This window comes from Apteryx rowi, unplaced genomic scaffold, assembly GCF_003343035.1.
Source record: "Apteryx rowi isolate R43461 unplaced genomic scaffold, aptRow1 scaffold_78, whole genome shotgun sequence".
NCBI classification, from domain to species: Eukaryota; Metazoa; Chordata; class Aves; order Apterygiformes; family Apterygidae; genus Apteryx; species Apteryx rowi.
Genome location: NW_020451071.1, coordinates 1,041,896 through 1,062,718, shown reverse-complemented (window position 1 = coordinate 1,062,718; position 20,823 = coordinate 1,041,896). Strand labels below are relative to the sequence as shown.

The 20,823-nt window shown below is 40.8% G+C and overlaps 1 protein-coding gene across 1 annotated transcript in view; it reads left to right on the top strand.

Annotated features, from left to right (window-relative positions):
* Positions 1–12,589: 12,589 nt before the first annotated feature.
* BRF1 (BRF1, RNA polymerase III transcription initiation factor subunit) overlaps positions 12,590–20,823 on the top strand; it is a 162,505-nt gene continuing 154,271 nt past the window's right edge. The window contains exons 1-2 of the mRNA XM_026088659.1: positions 12,590–12,673; positions 13,752–13,832. The gene's annotated coding sequence lies outside the window, so the exon portion shown is untranslated. The remainder of the gene's footprint in view (positions 12,674–13,751; positions 13,833–20,823) is intronic.

The window sequence follows — 20,823 nt, the reverse complement described above, 5'->3', positions numbered from 1 at the left end:
GGTCATGGGGGGAGAGGGGGTGGGGGTGATATGGGGACAGGGGTAGTGCATGGGGAGGTCCTGGGAAGGCCTGGGGGAGAGACTGCTGTGGGGGGCATGGGGAAGTGGGACAGTTCATGGGGGGAGGGTGCTGTGCAAGGGGTTACGGATCCAGGGATGGTGCATGGGGGAGAGGGTGCTGTGGGGCGGTGTAGGACCAGTGACTGCAGAAGAGGGTATTGGGGGATAAAAACAGTGTGTGGGGGTAGAGGGTGCTTGGCAAAGCGTACAGGGGACGGCATAGGAAAGGCTGCTGTGCACGGGGGGATGGGGGCAGTGCATGGGGGGCAGGGTGCTGTGCAGGGTGGGGGGACAGGGATGGTATAGGGAAGCAGGGGGAGGCCAGGATGTATGGCAAAAGAGGGCTGTGCAAGATGGGAGAGGAACTTCATGTGTGACAGGAATAAGCATATGAAGGAGTGGAGCTTTGTGTGGGAAGGACTGGCTGCATGAGAGAGGCTTTGGGGCTGTGTGTGGGAGGGTGCAGGAATGAGGTTGTGTATGGGAAGATTTGGGGTAGGGGACAGGAGACACGCATGGGAGATCTGGGTGCCTGGTGGGGCAGAGGGAGCGTGTGGAGGCACAGAGGCAATGTGGTGGAAGTGAAGGGTTGTCTTACATAGGACAGAGAGTCTCTCACTGTGAACTGGAGGGTTGAGGTGTCAGTGTGAGTGCTCTGGAGGCTAAGGGCTGTGTGTGGAATAGGGCCACATGGAAAGGACATGGTGTTGGGGAGGGGAGAGAGAGAAGGAAAAAGAGTGTGGGGAACGTGTATAAGGAGAAAGAAACATAGGCAAGAAGCATGGGAGTGAGCTTTATGAAGGAGCGTAGCAATAAAACAAGTAGGACTGAAGGACCTGGCTGCGGRAAGAAAGAGGAGTTGTGGAGCACAGGGTGCCAATGCATATTGGAGTTTGGGAGTTTGTGGTCCAGGATTACCCTAGATGATGATGTCCAAYGTCATACTCGCCTGCCAGTGCAGGGCAGCACCAACATTACTGTCTTTTATAGCTTATGAGTAACTCTTATGTCCTTCGCTTTTTCCTGTAGTGATGGGGTGAATAGTTCTGCGAAGGCCTGTACTGCTTTTTTCCCTCCCACCCAACCAACATTATGCAGGACAGATGGCAATGCAAGCTAGAGCTCGTTTTGGGATGCCTTTACCCTACAAAGAAGTATCACAAGGAAAACTAGGAACCGCAGCACACTGAGACTGTGTTTCTTCTACTGGGTGAATTGCACAGTAATTTCTTAAGTTTCTTTAAGGGACTTACTTTATCCCTTTTGTACAAGTCTTGAGGTGCTGTTGTTGGCTACTCATTTGCCATGGATAGTATGTAATTCCTTGTTCTTGTATRGTTGATTACCTACCGTATATTACTCTGGAAGATAATTCTTGCACCCTTGAAGACAGATAAGCACTGTGAGGGTAGGTGGGTGTGTAGAAGTGAAGATATGATTGTAGCACGTTCTAGCATTCTTACGCTGGCTTTATCTGGCTGGCACAAGGTGGGACTGCAGGGGCTTCACTATTCATGTTGTGCCCCTCTAGCACTTAGTGAGTCCCCATGTGCRTTAATGTGTGTACGTTGGTGAAGAATATTGTTTGTGGAAATGATACAACAGGACTTTCAAAAACAATGTTGTTTGTAGATTTGCTAACTTAGGGCTTTCACTTATCCTTGCAATATTTCATGCACTGAATATTTTAAAGAAGTTCTGGTACGGGTGATTTATACTGGTATAATTCTTCATGTTCCAAAACAGGTGTTTCTGTTGTATATGGAATAATTTTTTGCCTCATTTAAACTGAGCAGGACAAGCTAATCTGAAAAGATGTCTTTTTGCTGGGATAAAAGTGTCTTCATGGTATATGCTTGTCTGTTATGCTTATATGGCACTGATTTAAGTCTTTGTATGGGGATGGGGAGAAAAGTCCTTTCCTGTATAAGCAAGACAGAATTTGTATCTGTAGAGTGTTGTGCTGGCTGGAGAATTTCCAAAGGGATGTATATTTCTTTAAATTGGAAAACACRTATTTGCTGAAAGCAACATTTTCTGGTCAGGTATAGCTTTCAGTGAATCTTCTGATTGAACATAAGCAGGTTTCCATCAAAGTTACTTGATTTTAACACCTTTTCCTGTCATCTCTATAGGCTCTTTTGGTCAGTGGCTCTGAGAGATCCCCTGTGTGTGGAATGCCTTGGGCTAAGGCTTGCAGGACTGCAGTCCGGTGCTTGAGGGCAGCCCTACTGTATGGAGCGTCGCTGTGTCAGTGTATGAACTCCTGGGCTGCTCTGTCTTTGAGACCCTGGCTCTCGGGCAGTAGGAGTGGGTGTCTTGGAGAGAAGGTTGTTTAGGTTTTGCAAGGTGTGAAGGGCTGTCTAACTGGGAGCTTAGTAGCCCTGACTTGAATGGGGCTTTTGGTGTCCAAGGAGTACAGATTTCCTGGTTGTACAACAAATCTTGCAAGATCCCCAAAACTCTTCCAGGCTCCGTGCAGTACATGAGGACTTCTGTTTGTGTGCTAATATATCTAGGATGTGTGCTAATATATCTAGAATAGTTATACATGCTTTTTTTCATTGCTTATTTTCATATTCATCAAAAAGAAGCAAAAAATGAATGGAAAGCACCAAAATAATGTTATTGGCTTCCCTAAGTTACATCTAGCAACACCTTTTAATTTGGGAAGCTGTGTGTTAAGGTTTCAGAATTTTGCATTTATATGCTGAAAGAGGAAAGTCTGTGCTTCTGTATATTAATACAAAGTGACCTATCTTGATTGTGCCAAGTCCTTGAGAGTAAACCCAGCAACCTCAGTATAAAACATGGGAAATCCCTCCTGTTACTCTGTCAGGGTAGGAAGAAGGTGTGAGATCCAAGCTGTGTCACCACAGTCAGTATTTAAATTCAGTTATCAATGTGCCTAGCATAGGAAGCCACAGCCTCAACACTGTTGTCTTTTGCAGAGAAGTTTGGTATGGCCTGTGTTTTCCAAAGCAGATGTGCCAGTCTGCTGCTTTCTATGGTTTTGACAGTTTTAACAACTGAGAGTTGGCATGCGGAGAAAGTGAAAGCTTGTGCTTGGATTTGGGTGAGAGATCTCACCCAGAGCAGTTTGGGGAAATGCAGGCTAATAAATCTGATATCACTGTTGGGCAAATGCGTAGAAGCAGTGAAGGGCAAAATAGGGGGGTGTACAGGTAAATATGTGGGAAGAATGTTTTTCGGCAAAGTGAGGTCATTCCAATGCGGCTCTTTTGGAGCTTTCTGAAGAAGTCAGAAAGTATGTGGACAAGGAAGATCCTCAGATTTGTAAAAGGAATTCAGCAAGATCCTTCACCAAAGGTTTTTAAAGAGTCTGAGCTATCATGGATGAAAGAAAGTCCTTACAGAGGAGAATAACTGCTTAAATGATGAGAGACATAGACTAGAAATAAATAGTGAATCCCTTAAAGGAGGTGGTAGTAAAGTCCCACAGAGATCTGTGCTGTTCGATGATCTGGAAAAGGGGTGAATGGTGCAGTGATGAAGCTTGCACACTAAATTATTTGGGGTAGTGAAGACTGTAGAGGGACCTGTTGCTCTTAGTGGCTGGGTTACTACCCAGCGCATGGATAGCACATGGGATTCAGGATTGCTGGGAGAGTTAGAATCATTCCTTTCCACTAGATGGTGGTCTCTGGACTGAGTGGTATCACTCAGGAAAGATCTTTAGGTTGTAGTGGATAACTCTTTAAAAACATTTRGCTCAATGCTCATTCACAATGCAAAGAAAGGGGAGGGAAGGGGAATGTTAGAAGTTAATCAGGAAAAGAGTATGACAGCACGTCACTTACATATCCACAGTGCTRTCTGCAACTTAAATACCGTGTACAGTTCTTGTCTATTCCTCTCTTTTCCTCTCCCTCCTCAAGAAAGGATCTCATAGAACTAGAAAAGGGACAGTTGGGGCAGATGAGATGATCAAGAGGAGGGCTTCTTTAAGGGCTTCTCAGTAAGGAATGACTAAATAGACTCAACTGCTTCAAGCGGAAAAAGAGATGATTGACTGGGGACATGGTAGAGGTCTGTAAAATCTTGAATATCATGGCAAGGATGAACAATTGTTCACTATCTCATAATGCAAAATCTAGGGAGCACTAGCAAAGCTAGCAGCTAGCTTACTTTAAAGCTCACAGGTAGCCGGTTCAGAAGCAACAGGAGGTATTTTTTCAGAACATTTACTTAAATTGTGAATCTTAAGTTGTGGATGTTGAAAGTTTACATGGGTTCAAAAATGATTAGACAATCTTGTGACTCTTCAGAGGAAGATCCTGTTCTTTTTGAGATCTACAAAGATGCTTTTCAGAGTTTTGACAATTCCTTTCAAACCTGTCCAAGAATCTGAGGACTATGGTTCTGTRGTATAAAGAATAGGTGTTCCTTAGTATTAATACCTGTTTCTTGCAGCTTGTGTTTTGGTAAGTGATGAGCACAAAACTCCTCTGATGTTGACAGTAGTATAGTATGTTCTCTCTTGAAAAAGTTTGGCTAAGTCTTCTGATCTCTTTATGAGAAATTGGTAGTAGAAATACTTATGACTATGAGAAAGTCTGCAATAAGGTGTCCAGAAATCCRGACTGCAACGCAAAGATTTATTTAGAGTAAGGTTTATCAAGTTACTTATGCAGTACATTGTAATATGGACTATGAAATCTTCCCTGATGGTATTTGATGCATATAAAATGAGGTGGTGTGTTTATATAAATTAGTGAATAGAGAACTAGGCCATGTAGTCCTGTCTGGAAGCCCTTTGGAGGTGGGCATGTTCTAGCTGTCTCAGCACAATAATAGCAATGCTCTTCCCTACCATTGTCTTGGTGGAAATGGAGAATATGATTGCAGTTTAGCCTAATCTCRCAATTGTTATTAGTGTTCTCCTTTATCAGGGAGTGGCAGATTGTCTCCTCTTTTGAGGTACACATCACTTGCTGATCATGCGCTGGTAATGTGAAACCCTTCACTAGGCAGGGATCCCCTCTTCATGTCCTAGAAGGGGGCTACTGTGTATCTTTCCTTTGATCTTCTGGTAGGAAAGTTCTCACAAAGCTCAAGGTAGTGAAAGTTTTGATAGGCCCCATACTGGTCCAGTTAATTGTGATTCTTAATTCTGTTGCAAGTGGTCAGAATTAAGTAAGAATCTAGCCTCAACACTTAATGCTGGACATGTTACTCTCTTGGAGCTTGCAAAGGCCCTGTGTGAGAATGTCATTCTTGAAATTTAGTTTTTAAGCTTGACTGATTTTACTCTGCAAAAGTATGCAGATGCTGTTAGAAAAGGGTTGTCGTGCACATGTAAGCTCCAAATAACTCTGTTATTTACARAGAAAATGTTTGAAGAATGTGCTTTGCCTAAGTGAATCTAGTTTTGAAGAATAACTATCCGCCTTATAATTGATGGCTAGTTCAGACTTTCATGAACTAAGAGGTTGCTCTCTGTGGCTTCTTGCCAAATTCATGGAGGATTTGAATTCAAGTTCCTCATTCTCTTTATCAGAATAAATGTAGTCTGTTTTTTCTCTTCATACCTAAGTTCAGAASAGACTCTTACCAGTCATAACATATGAGCGTATCCCAGTAATGAAATACCACAATAGAAGGTCGGAGACTGGACTATGTCTTTCCTTCTTCATTATACTGTAGTTGCACTGAAAGAAGGAACTCCACTGCATCCCTCTATGGTCTGCACAGATTTTTCAGCTGCTGCTTCTGTAGAAGGGCAAATTGTGAGTTGTGTCCTGTGTTTGAAGGGAGTAAAATCTTTGATTGCTCTTGTACCGTGCCTTAATGGGAGTTTCCTAGCCTTGTGGTAGTTGTTGCGAGAAGCTGTTTTCACAAGTATGTGCCCTGAGGCTGAAAAGTAAGTATGAAACTGAAGAGAGTGAGAGAGTAAAGCTCAACATGGTGCAAACTCTGATAGCCCAGAGTGCTCTTCAGGGTTTTGTTTCAAGAAGCTGAGAAAGTGGAAGTGTATGGCTTCCTTCCAACGCTGATCGAAGGAGAGGAAAACAGTCTCACCTGAGAAGGCTGATTCATAAGCAGTCCAGTGGCAAGCTGAAAGACTAACTGAGAAAATAAAACATGGGAAAATGGCACTGCAAGGCATACTGAGCTTGTCTTCCTTGGATCCTTCTTTTGTTCCTGAAATTGTCTTTAAATGCTTGATAGTTAATTGAGAGAAATAGCATCTGGAGAAGCTTCTTGGGAGTAAACCATAGGGCAATCTGGATAGCTTACTTCTTCTTAGACAGGTCTTTGTGTGTATGCAGTCCAGCAGCAGGAAGAAAGCTATCTACTTGTTGGGGCCTGGAGTCCCCTGCCCGGCCACAGGTCTGATCCAGACCCCGACCCGTGGGYGACATCCCAGCCCAGCCCTGGCCTGTCCCTGTCCCTGCAGAGGTGCCCGATGCCCAGGGCTGGGGCTGCTGCCGGTGCCCTGCTCCCTCGTGGGGCAGTGGGATGGGCCCTGCCCTGGGGAGCCCCCGTGGTGTCTGAGGAGCCCATGGCCTGTGCAGCGCCCAGCGCTACTGTGAGCTTAAGAGAGGGTTGCTAGAAAGTTTGCGGTCACATCTCTAGTGAAAATTTAAATCAGAACTATTTTGCAGAAGCTTTTAACTAGCTCTTACTTAACTAGCTGTGCATTTTTAAAAAAACACAGAAACTTACGGTTTTGAGACCTCTGTCCCTCTATCAGATTTGTTTGAAACTGGACAGTGGGCCTAGAATAAATGGGAGGGGACTGCTGAACAGTGTGTTCCTTAGGGAACCAGGCTGAAAAATGGAGATCAAAGTAGCAAAATGTAACCTCCATAATCTGACATAAATTGGTGGTAGAGCAAGAGTCCTGTTAGGTGCCTTTGAGAAACAGACTAGAGTTTTCTGAAGGTTTTGTAGGTGAAGGGATGTTCCAAAGAAAGGGAACTAAATAGCAGGGAAAGGACTAATGCTAAAAATGGGGAGGAAGGTTTTATTTTTTCTGTATGAGACTGTGTATATATAAAGATAATGCTAAGGGATCACCCTCAAGTCCTAGAAGCCTGCTCCTGGAAGTCCAATGTCAGCCAGGCTGAGAAAAGAAGTTAGCAGCAATCAGGGAGGATCCCCAGTTTGTGYTGAGGTGAAGATTGTGCCTTTCCTTATCTTATTCATTCTCTGMTAGACTTGGTCAAAAGAGTTATGTGAAGAAAAGACTGTATTGCTCGGTTACCAGTGGCTGTCATAAAAATGTCCCTGGTAGGTAAGCGGAGGTGGTGGGTTTCTGATCGTTGTTACCCTGATGCTCTGTTTTCAAGCTGGCCAGTTCATGGCAGCATGAAACGAGATCATCCATCCATTTAGCCATGGTCATTTTGATGACCCAACTCTGGGATGGAGAAAACAAGTTGGTGGAACTAGGGGYGTTTGTCAACTCCAAATAAGGCCTACAGGATACTTCTTCATCAAATGTGTGCTGTGGAAAGCTTCAGTAGGAGGATTTATAGAGTGATTGTAGGCTGGGCACCAAAGTGGATTACTTACCYTGCGGAACTTATCCTGCATTTGGGATCTAGGTGAATATGCATCACCAGTGTGTCTGCACGAGACTGAACAGATTGAGTGAATCAAATTAGCATTAAATCAGGCTTTAATGAAAAAACATCTTTTATAGTTATTTGGATTTTTTTGTGGCTTTCAATAAAAATACTTAATACATTAAATTACAAATGCATATTTTCTCCAAATGCCGGCTTGWCAGTTCTTATTTGAGCTGTGCAATCATTTGTGTAGATAGGAGAAAAACAAGTGCTATGCATTAGTCTTTTAACTTGTTCCTGGTGAGTAGCCCAGGAGATTCGAGGGGGGTGACTATTACACAGACCGTCACAGAAATGGAAGGCTTCAGGGACAGTGCGGACATTACTCCAGCTTCAGCACTGAGGCATGGTCAAGTAAAACTAGACTTATGGCTCTTGTGCAGCATATGCACGTTAAGACTCCAAATGTTCAGGAGATCACAAGATACTAAATTGAGTCTGCTGGGAAGAATGTTGCTTGTGGAAAGTTATTTGCTCACTCTGGCTTGTAGGGAGAAATGAGAATTGTGAACTGGTAACCCGGAACAGACCAACAAGTGTTTGTTAAAACTTCCAGTGGAGGAGATTCCACAACATTTGTAAGTAGGCTGTTTCAAATATCTTGGCACTTTAGTATGTAAAGGGAAAGTTTCTTGCAGTTAAATTTTATTTTGTTGCAAGTAAATTGTAAGCAGTTTACTGCAGTGAGCCGAGTGACTTGCAGTGTGATAAATGCTAAAAATGTACCCTTACTCTGCAGTGTTCCTTGGCAAATTTAATATAGCATATCCTTTAATAAAGCTGTGGTATGTTCCGTGTCTCAGCTATGCTTATGGAAGCTTATTGTAAAGTTTCACTTTCTGGTTTATCTTTGGTAACTTGTTTACATTCCTTTATATCTAGGAGTGTAAGATATGTTGATCTCAAATGCAGAACTTTACTGGAGTTTGACTTGATGACAATATTTCAGTGTTTCAGTGTAAAAATTGTGTGTTGAACAATGTAAAATTATGCTCAGCAAACTGGAAAGAGTGAGGGACTTGATACAGGGAGAAAAAACTTCTTAAAATTTAAGCCAAGCTTCTTAGCTGTTCATCTTATAAGCCTTCTTTTTTTCTCCAGAACTTGATAAGTAAGACATAAAACTGACCCAAAAAGCACTAGTGAGGCAGTTGGTAAAGAGAGTGAATTCTGTATTCATATCAAATTCTTTAGTTTTGACTAATCCTTGAATAAAGATTATTGTGTATTTTGCTGTGTTACAAAAGTGAAAGAATTAGAGGTTTTATTTTGAGTCAGTAGTTAATGAAGTTCCATGTAGGATATCCTGACGGACCAAATCTTGACCTAAAATACTTCTTATAGTGCAGTCTTGAGTAGTCCTGAAGTAGGTTGCACTGCTAATACGCATACTAAAGTTGAAATGAAAATGCTGGGTGCTGAAACAGAGGATGACACCAGAATTCCCCTTGCCTGTGGTCCAGATCTCTAGAGATGAGACTAATTTGTGGTTAAGTGTAAAATATACAGAGTGGCCATAATTAAGTTGAAAGAGAGAAGAAGAATTCTGCACCTGCTGGATTTACAGATCTTTGGGGAAATCCTGAAAAGTAGTTACCTTTTTTACTTTGTGCTAGGTTTTCACTTTTCTGAGTACAAAACTAATCCATATTCATCTTGTTTTGGRAAGGAAGAGAGGAAACTTGCATTATTTAGTACAAAAAATTACTATCCACTATCCATTTTAGTGAGATGCACTACAACTCTTTGTATTTTCTGCTTCTCTTCTGAAATCCTCAAGGTGGCAATCTTGCATCAGTTAAGCGTGTATTTTTTTTTTCTGGCACTGCTTGTCTCGTATGCCATCCTTGTGATGGCAACGATTACTTGCTTGAAGTACTGCAGAGGATACAGCTGTTGGTTGGGAAAATGCTGAATCTTGCATTTAACTTTGGACACAAACTGATTTTCATAGACCCGTGCAGTTTTGAGCTCAGGCATAGTGGACATGGCAGTATATGTATCTCCTTGGTTGGTAGTTATGAAAATAAGCGTATAGATAGTGAGCTACAGTGGAATAGACTAAAACTTTGTTTGTATAATTTATTCAGCCTTAGCATTTTATCTGGCTATGGTGCATGCATATCCATTCTCTTAAGTGTAAAATTGGCTGACAGGAGAAAATAAGCACTCTTTCAGTTATAGACTTTGTTTTGTATGTTCAGAAACGTTTAATTATATCTTTTTGCTGTTGTAGGCATGAAATGCAATGTAACATTGACATCCTCTGCTTTTGGGTTTTATGGTATAACTTAAATAGAAAGCTTATTAATTTTTTGTACTACRTGGCCAAGTCTACCTTGGTTTTGAAACAGTTGCTTTCCTGCAGTCTGCCTTCTTTACAGGTTTTATGATGGATCTGTAAATGTTTTAACTTTTAAACTGAAGCTTTTTATCCTACCTTGTGCTGAAGAAATGACTGGAGTTTTCCAGTTTTAATTCACAGGGAGGGATGCTGATAGTACTGGTCCTATCAAGTGGCAGATATATGTCCGGTTGCAAGTGAAGTTTCATCCCTTCTCTTCCCTTGCTCATTTATTCAGAGGAAAACAAAATTTGTAACAAGCACTGCCATTCCCACTGTGTTCTTCATTTAGTCGCTGTTTCAAGTTAGCCACAGACTTCTGACTTTGCTTGCTGCTTTTACTACCTGGGGAGTGTTTTTGTAGAGATGATGAGCGATGTGACTCCTTAGTCAACGCCGAGGTACCTGGGTCTGGCTGCGGGCACGACRGCTGTGCCCATCTCTGCGCAGGGAGCAGATGTGGCAGCGCTGCTCTTGGCTGCTTGAGGTGCCGTCGCTGTAGTTCAGCCCTGGAGGAACCATGGGGTACGGGCCAGACCTGCACCTGTGTAAGCTTTGCCTGAGTGTTGTCTGGTTTCCAGGTATATCATCTCCCTTGTCTTCTGTTCTCTTCTTTTGGTGTCTCAGGGCACTACAGGCTGCTGAGAGGACCACCAAAAAAAAAAAAAAAAAAATCAGTTGAGTAGCTCTACTTTTGGGCTGCCTAATGCATCTCTCTACACTTTTGCAGTCCAAAATTTCATGTAAGTGTCCAAGGCTAAGATGAAGAGCAGAGTTTAGTTTACCAAAGCCTTGAGAATTTGAGTTACTGTTTCTAAAAATAATCAGGAGATGACAGTGTACAATAGGAGGTGCCACCTCACTTAAGGAGCCTATGTATGTTGACTTAGAGAAATKCTGGAAGAGTTTTCAGGCGGTGCTTGCAGACACCAAACACTTCTAGGATATATATATATTTGTTTATCTTGAAAGCTAAATGTGAAAAAACAAAAGCATGTTTAATTTGCTTTTGAAGCTGCAGAGGTAAAAAGTTAAGCTGGAATGTYGATTTGGTTGTACCTCATGATTGCTGTTCCTTTTCTTTTTACTTTTTAAATGACTAGCTTTGTAGGGTCTTTTTTGTCTTAAATGAATCTGATTTCACAGATTTTTCTAGAATTTATCTTTTTATTACCCARCTGAACAGTTGCATTAATGAGTTTGCTTTGAGTTTTGCTTGTAAAGATTGAAGCTGATGGTGAGACTTCATAGTCGATCGCAACATTAGTTTGCAGTTCTGAGAGTGTAAGTGCACAACAGACTAGTTTTCTATCAGTTTTGGAAGCCAAATTCTAATTCGAGATGTACAGTCTTCCCAGTTAACTTGCTGAGAAACGGGTGCATCAAATCTGATAGCAGAATTTGTTTTTGAGATAGATCTGTTACTATCTGCTACAGACTGCATATCTTTGAAAGAAATGACTTTTATGCCTAACATAACATTATGCCTGGCATAACTGGATGCCTAACATGTGATACCTTGATGTCTGATAAAAAAAGAATCTTTTAATGAGCAAAAAAGAACTGAAATCCCAGCTTATTTTTTTCATTTTATTTCATCTGGATTTTAGCTTCTGAGTAAGCTAAACTATTTTGTTAACGGTATTAGATCATTTGCATAAGCTTTTTAGTAATAGGGAAACTTGTGAAACAGTAATGTAGCTGTTTTGGTGATGATAGTCCAATGGGGTTCAGTATTTTGGTATGTTAGGAGGTAGGACTGGTAAATGCTCGGGAGCTGTTGGGCCCAGAAGGGACCAGTCACTTGATGGTGGCTTTGCCAAAACCCGTCTATGAGCCTGCTGCCTTCAGCGTGCCCTGCCGCTTGGTCTTGCTCTTGTCCTGCCCTTTATGGCCTCCTCAGCTGTGTTGGTGCTAGAGCGTGTGATCTCCTGCTATAAATTAGGCAGGTGAGATAGCCCATGGTAAAGCAAACCTTAAAAGAAAAAAAAGGGAGGATGGGAAAGAGAATTTCTAAAATTAGATTTACTACTGAAGAAAATGTATGTAAAACTCTATTGCCACTGTTTATACTTCTTTTTTTTTGGCCAGGTAAACCAGTCTCATTAAATGCTTGTATACCAAAAAAAGTTGTGTGTACTCAAGTAATTTGTTATCCTCTCTCTGCTTTGCCTGATCAGTTTGCTCTGGAGCTTTTGTGAAAATATGAGACTGGCACTAAGATGTTGCTGTCCATAATAGTTTAGAACAAGCGTAGGGTTGGGCGAGTTATTTCTATATTGAGTGAAGAGGTCCCTACTGAAGATTTTTCACCTCTAATTAGGATGATGAACTGTAGTATTCAAGCTGTGGGGCATTTACATCGCAACTCCTGATTGTTGCTTGTTGAAAGGATCTGTTAATGAAGGGCAGGGGAAGTCAGTTTGCTCTTGTGGCTAGAACTGAAAACCTAATTTAAAGGTTGTGTGGGAAATTAGCTTAGAAGGCTTATAGACAATAACTCTGCAGGAATATAAATTTTAACTTACTTTTTTTTTTTTTTTAACATAAATGTACATTAAATGCAGTTGAGGGAAGAGTAGCTGAGAAAGTCCAGTAAGAGTGCATGTGGATGACAGTGTAGGTGACYGTTTCCCATTGCTTGGACCTGTTACAGCAGTATCTTATTCAGGTGTGTAAGAGAAAYGTCCTGAGTTGCTTTAACTGGTACATCACTCCTGTGCACGTTCCTGTCCCAAAGCCATTCTAGGTGGTTCTAGAGAACTGGGCTAAGGTGGGAAAATGTAGCTATGTGAACTTCAGAGAAACTGTRTAAGCGTGATAGGGAACGAGACTTCTTTTTCTTACTCTGAAGAGCAGACTACTGGAATTAAGTAGAAGTCCAATTACTAACAAATTACTTGTTTTCAATCCTATGCAATTTAGCTTTTTGGTCTCAGTGGCTGTTAAGCTGATAGATTCTAATATCCTGCTTGAGGTAGCCTGATTATTTTTTTAAAAAACTTCCTGCTTTTGTGAGAGACTATTTCTGTCCTTAGCAGTTTAATTCCCTGTTCTGCCAGATTCGTCTGCATGAGTAGTTCCATTGACTCCCAGAGGACTCCCTGCATTCAGACTGCTCAGCACTGGCACTGACGCATAAACCAGCCTCTAGTTTATGCTAATTTACAACTCTGATTTATTTTAGTCTCTAACCTTTCAAGGTGTAAACATAGTTCCAGACTTGCAGTTTTTGTAGCCCAAGCTGCAGTGTGTGTGCCTAATGTTAAACTGAAGTTATTTTAAAGTATGTGTTATGTATGTACTAGCTAACACAGCCATTACTGAATGGTAACCATGCTTTATGCTCTGTAATGCCAGTAATTAGCTATTAAAATTCGGTATTGAATATTCTCCAGACAAAAAAAAAGTAACTAAGCAGTTGTTTCCTCATTTACTTTGAGGAGTATTTTACAATATTGATTTTAATGTTCTGCTCAAAGTAAGAGGTGTCACATTATTGTGCTTTGAAGCTGACACGGGGAGAGTTATGGTGTCATGTATTTTTCTATGGTATTCCAAGGAGGAAATAAACTGCACAGGGTTTGTACCTGATGTTTTAAGCCCCTCAAGCACCTCTATTGCCCTTCTTAATGTAATTTGGCATGTTGTAAATTGTACAGATACTGAGTACAGTGGTGCACTAAGATTTCCTTTGATGTTTAAATTTAGTTATTGCAGTTGACATGTCTGTCTTTTTCTCCTGATAGGTGCAGGCAAAACACCAACTCTGGGAGGAGGATTCCATGCCAACCTGGGAAAGGAGTCCCGAGCACAAACTCTGCAGAATGGTACTTGCAAGCTTTAAAGTTGTTGATGTGACTTTTTTTCTTTTTTTAATATGACTGATTGCAATTAATTTTTAGTTCTGAATGTGACCTCAAAACCTTGGCAGGCCACTCATTGGAGAGCAGACAAGTCTGCCTAGTGCTGATTTTACGTTGTGCTCTCATTTGGTTGTTACACCTGATTTATGAGGTCAGATAGCTGGCTGACAAAGGGTAATGGCAGCTGACAGTAATATCATAGTATAAAAGGGCTTTTTCAAGGTTGACATGCCCATTGCACCTTTTTATTATCTGGTAACCTACTGTGGCTTTTTATTTTATCAATTTTCAGGGTCCATGAAATGCTTTATTTATGTTTATTTTCAGGTATAAGTGTTCAAATGCTTTTATTTGTATGATACGTAATAGGAAGATAATGCATACATTTATGCACACCTCATACTAATCCCACGCTTACTAGGCGGTTGTTGAACAGAAAGGGGAAAAATGGAAAAAAGATCCTAGTGTCCAGAGAATTTTCAAATAAATGTTTTGATTACATGCTATACATTTTAGCTGAGATCTGTATAATGTACACTCTTTAAAGAGAATGAATAAAAGCAGCTTTTATTCCAGAAACAGAATGGTCTTCCAGTTTCAACTGCTGTTATGCATATCAATGGACAGGAGATGTCATTTTTTGGCTAATTAATACTGTTGTTTCATGACTTTTGGAGATCACAGCTGCTGGACTGTCATATCAAAGACTGAAAAGCTGACATTTAGTTAACCAAGGGATGTAGATAGATTTTACTGATACAGTGTTTGTTTTTTGGGATATTTTAAATAAATGAATTTCCCTCAATTAGTCTTTCACGTGCAACTTGAGAACAGAAAATYTTGGCTGATATTATGTCTGCATAAATATAGAAGGGACAAGATTGATTTGTGCAATTGAAATATTGCCAGATTGCTTTACTGAGTTTTATTCAGCTGATTTATATACAGATTGTTTTATTCGGCTATTTGTGCTGAAYAGTATCGTGCCCTGCTTGTTTGGCAGAGTAAAGCTCACACTGTATGTGAGCAGGTATCAGTGCTTGGTTCAAAATTACTATCTTAGGATAGTAATTTGAAAATGCCTGTATAAACTCTAATAGTAAAAGCAGTTGAGTAAAACCATGAGAATGCCTTTTACAGTTAGTGAAGTTTATAATTGAATGAAAATACTTAATTCCAAACTTTAATTTTGCAAAGGTATTTTAAAAATAAATTGGCTTGTTGCACATAAGGACTGCTCAATTCCTTGTCTTTAACTGTAGAAAAGTAAAGTGCTGAGGGGACGAAATACTGTCTCTTGCTTTTGGAGTGCTGGAATCCTTTGAAAGCCCATGTTGTTATCCTGAACTGTAATCACAATTAAACACCACCTTGGTGTGCTGGAATCTAAACACGACTTCTTTCTTTCTTGAATGTTTGTTGGGGAATATGTCTAAGCATCCTCTGTCCCAAGAGGTTTTGCGTATACTGGCCTCGTGAGGACCTCCTGATCWCATACAATGATCTTTACCTGGCTAAAGTCTTTTAGCATTGTAGAAAAGAGATTATAGTTGCTTGAATTGAAAATTTCTCCCAAACAGTTTTAAAACAGGAAAATATTTTTTCTTTTTAGCTACACCTGTCTCAGGCTCTTTCTTCTCTCTTTTGTGGTTATCCTTTATATAAGAATAAAGAACTTGGTCTTTGATTTCTGCAGCCAACCTGTATTTGTCACAGTGCCAATCTGTCTCTGAGAAAGTCCTTTTCAATGAGCTAAGCAATGCTCTTGCGCAGTCCCAGGCAGGACAACAGCAGCTGATACTTCAGGTAGAGCAATTGGTGTTTGAAAGGCCCTTCTTTCTGCTGCCGTATAATGAGCCAGTTGTCTGCTGCATTTAATCACATTTTGAGCTTTACATGGTTCTTAATTGCAAATTGAGCTATGACAGTGAAATTATAAAATCTCACTCTGTCACTGTGTGCCCATGATCACAGCTTTTTTTTTTTAATTATGTTAATACTCATTGCATTTGAAAGTGCAGCAAGCTAAATGAACTTACTGTATATATTTTAAAGGAGAAGTATGGGGTTTATTCATTGAATAAAACTGAAGAGCACTGGTAACTGACTCTACTAAAAACGTACTGTTGTCCTTGCAACACTGTCTGATCAGAAAAAATGCCAAACTATTTTTTTATTTGCTTTTTAAAAATTTATTTACTTGCATTTCCAAATTATCCAAGTTGAAAGTGAACTGTTCAGATGAGCTCCTGCTGAGATTCTAGAGAAGCACAACTCGTGAACATGTTTCATATATGTTTTAGGAGATCTGTTTCTTGCAATTCATGGGTGGTTCGTTGGTCGAGGTTGCATGCTACCTTCAGCAGTGTAAGCACACTGTTTTTTCTTAAGTCGCGCTCTCTGTCGGATATTGCCGAAGGGAAGAAGCGGAGTCCGTGGGAAGCCTAGATGGGCTGTGGAGCCCAGACTGCTCTGGAGGTTGTCTCCAGTGCATTGGAGAGCAGCTGAGAGTGTGAGCGTGTGTGGTCCGAGTGTGCTGGCAGGTCTCGCAGTGTGCCTGCTCTGGCTGCCAGCAACCTGTAAGCTTGACATGAGCCGGGGAAGAGTCCAGCAACAGAGCAGGATTTTTTTTTTCTTGTTTTTGTTTTAAAAACAACAACCTCCCCCTGCTTTCCCTTCCCTCCCCCATGCAGTTTGGGCCAAATTCTCCCTTGCTGCATTGTCTGTCTTTTCAGCGGAGGTGAAAGGGAGGCGTTTTGGGCCCACTGTCTCTAATTTAATCACTAGTAAAGCATCTGGGATTGGCTGAATTTGTGATGCTGCTGCTTTTTGAGGCTTGTAATTAAGGGATGTTTTGAATGAGATGAAAAAGTTTTTCATTAGAATACCGAAAAGTAGTAATTTACAGTTTTGTCTTTTCCTCCATTCCAAAGTGAAGTAATTAAAAAGTAAAACCTCCAGTGCCAACAGTTGCTTAACAGTTCTGGATTTTCCTGTGAAGTTACAATTTTGCACATTGGTTTTTATTATACTATCTATACAAAGCTATGGGCCAACTCTGATGGTTTTACAGTTTCCAGGTTTGTGTAAGTATGTCTAATACACAGAGCTAATCTCTCTTATCCCATAAGCCTTTGCTGTATTTTTCCTTGCTATTTATAATGCAGTGGTGCATGGCAGTTGGCATTCTCTACCTTTCTTTACTGAACCAGATGATGTTTGTGAATGTTTAGGAATTGGCTGTAGTTATAAAAAATGGAATCTTATTTACACTTGTTAAAATATTTTATCCCTGAAAGACCTAATACTGTTGTATGTGTTAATAACCAGTTTGATTTTTCAGTGTGTTGTACTATGCTAATTGACCCTTTCCAGCTCTGTAAGTTCAACAAGCTCAGGACCACAAAATGGTTCATATCTGTTCATACAGAACTCATTTTTATAATAAAAACCTGCACATCCGTGACATGATGTAGAGAGATGTTTCAGCTTTGCTTTAAAGGATTTGACAAAATAGCCAGTCAAATGATGCTGCTTTTTGTGAAGAAGAAGAGTTATGAATTAAATATTAACTCAGAGAGGGACCCTTTGACAAGACTTCTTTCTTTGTTTTCTGAGCCTCTTCAAACAGCTGTGTTATTGCCCAGCTTTTATGGGTACTCACAGTGCTGAAATTCAGAACTCTGTCTCTTTAAATCTTATTTTACGGCTCTGAACTACATTACATAATCTCTCTAAATAGCTGGTTTATTCTTGTTTCCTTGCAGACAATCTGCTCTCACTATATCCATGTCAGAATCATAGTTACAAGTGAATTCTTGACTTGGAGCTCTGATACTTTCAATAGAGTATTCAGTGGCCAAAAAGAAAAGGGAGAAGGGAAGGAAGGTCATTGGCATGTTTATAACTTGAAAGCTTCAGTTACAGATATTTAAATTTGGTTAAAACTAAGTTTGAAGATTGCAGCTGTGTTTAGCTTAATCCAATTTCTGAACTGTTGTGCTGTGTTTTTAATCATTCCTTTAAATGAGTATGTGTATTTTCCTTCAATCCTCTTAAATACCAAAGCATAGCTAGCAGTAGTTTTTATCCTAAACGGAACAGCATTACTGAAGATGTTTTTTAATGCATATTTTGACTGTTTGCTTTTAAACAATTTGCTTAATTTTAAACCTGTGTTGCCATCACTAATTTCATATCTGGTTTATTATGAGTGGTTATGAGAGGCTCCACTTCCTACCAGGACTATGCGGTGTGAATTACACCGGGATTATAAAGTATGCATGAAGACTAGAAGTATCCAAAGAACAGAAATAGAGAACATACCTTTATTTAACAAAAAGAAAACTACAAGAGAGTAGAGGATAGTAGAATCATAGAATAATTTAGATTGGAAGGCAACTCTGGAGATCCACACTCAAAGCATGGTGGCTTTGAAGTTGCATTAAGTTGCTCAGGGCCTAGTGTAGTTGAGCTTTGAGTATTTCCAAGACGGATATGATGCAGCCACTCTGGGCAACCTGCCCTAATGCTTGACCACTCTCATTGTGAAGAATTTTTTTCCTTGCATCTAGTCAGAATTTATTTTGCTGAAACTTGACTCTGTGGCCTCTTATCCTTTTGCTGTGCATTTCTGTTAATGCTGGCTCCATCTTCTTTGTAACTTTCTGCTGAATAGTTGAAGATAGCAACAAGATATCCCCCTTAGACTTTTCTTCTAAAGACTGAATAAACTTAGCTCTCAGCTTGAAGTCATGTGCTTCAGCCTTATCATCTCAGTGGCTCTCTGCTGGGCTTGCTGCAGTATGTCAATGCCTTTCTTGTGCAGGTGAGTCCTGAACTGGACAAAGTACTCTAAACATAGTCTTACAAGTGCTGAATAGAGGGTTGTAATCACTTCCCTTGACCTGCTGGCTGCACTCTTAATAGTGTAGCCCAGTATGCAGTTAGCCTTCATCACTGCAATTGGGTATTGCTGGCTCACGTTCATCTTTTTGTTTATGAGGACTCTAGATCCTTTTCTGCAGAGCTACTCCCTACCCAAGTAGGGATTCCAGCAGTCCCCAGCCTGTACGCATGGGGTTCTTCTGTCCCAGATGCATCCCATGGATTTGTGTAAGCCCAGTTTGCTTAAGTGGTCCCTTGCCCAATTTTTCTCTTCTATAGATAGTATTTCATTTCTTCATACTCTGCCACAGAAAAGTACAGAAACCTGGGAGGCCTTAGAACTGCCGTTGCCAGTGAAGACTGAGGAAAGTCATGAGCTGCTGTAAAGCCAAGCCGGTAGATCGATCAACTCTCCTGGCCCCTTTGCCCTTTACGGCAGGATCCCAAGGGGTCCTGCTTGCTACTTCTCTCAACAAATTGAAATATGCTTTCCTGAAATCCTGGGTTGTCATTAGGCTACTCACCTTCCTCCCTTTCTGCAGGATCTTAAGCTCTGTCATCTCAGCGTGGCTGTAGTCAAGTCTGCCATCAAGCTTGACATCCTCCACCACTTTTTCTTTTCTAGGGAGTAGTAGATCTTCTAGTCAACTTGTCCTGATACACCCTGGAAGTCCCTTGTATTGCTTCTGCCCCATTGTGTTTCCCTTGCAGCAGCTGTTGGGGTGGTTAGAGTTCCCCATGAGAACCAGGGCATCTTCCCACTGTCTAAAGGAGGCTTCATCTTCTCGATTGGGTGGTCTGTAGCAGATACTCACCACAGAGCTCCCCTTATTGGCCTCCCCTTTGATCCTGACCCATTAACTTCTTATTGGTCTGTCATTGTTTTGCAGRACAGCTTCCTGTGTTTGAGCTGTTCCTTTGCATAGAGTCCCCTGTTGCCTTTCCTGCTTGCCTTCCTGAGGAGCCTGTAATCATCCACCTTGTGACTGCAGTCATACAAACTAACCCCCCTGTGTTGGTGATCCCTAATGAGGTTGTAGTTTTGCAGCTGTGTACAGACTTTGAAGTATTCCCATTTGTTTCCCTTGCTGGGTGCCATCTTTTCTTTGACTCTTCCTCCTTTATCAACTACAAATTATCTGATTTTCATTTCAGTAACAAAACTTCTGGTCTAATCTCTTGCTGTTTTCTTGCCTTTTCTGCTTTCATTTCTTTTGGGATACAACCTTGTCCCAATCCTCCCAACTCAGGCCAGTCTCCACTTTTACTTAGTGTCTCATTGCTTTTTTTTTTTTTTTTTTGCCTCTTAAACAACTGTTGCTTAAAGTTCTCCTTTTCTGGGTCTGTCATGTATCCTCCTTAATTTCTTTATTCAGTAAGGCTTCGAAAGACTTATTCTTCTAGCTAGACCATTGCTTCAATCTCACCTCTTTGATCTGTCTGCTGCTTTGTCTCTTATAAGTCCTTTGTTATTGTTAACAACTTCTTTATCTGTTTCATTTTCTTCATCTTTCCATTTGATGCATTAGCTTTTTCCTTCTCTCCTTGAGGAGAATGTAGGGGTCTTCTCCCCTTTTCTTTTGGAATGATTTTTTTTTTCATTGCTTCAAGTACAACCTTTTCCTCTAGTAGATTTCCTCATAACTGACATATCTCTTCCATCCAGTCCCATGCCATGGTTTGAGCTAGGGTGGGATTTAGCTGGCAAAGTGTACATGTCTGTGTGAGCTAGTCATCCTAAACTCCCTTTAGGGTCTCTGCAGAGAGGCAGACAGCTTTAGGGTGCAATTAATTTCAGCCAAAAGTGAGTCAGATGAATCATACTCTTAAGTGCCTGTTTCTCTTCACTCATTGAAATGAAGTCTAGATTGACTAAGCTCAGATGTTCATCTCTAAAGATAAGGGTGATAAATCCTACACTTCAGCATCTGTGTTTGCGTATCTCCTTGTTGACGTAGGCTTAACATGGCCAAAACTGAACTACTGAATTGCATCCTGCTGTTTTGCCATCTTGCATGGTAACAAGTTCAGGCTTCCTCCTTTTGAGGGCACTCACAGCTTTCCCTCC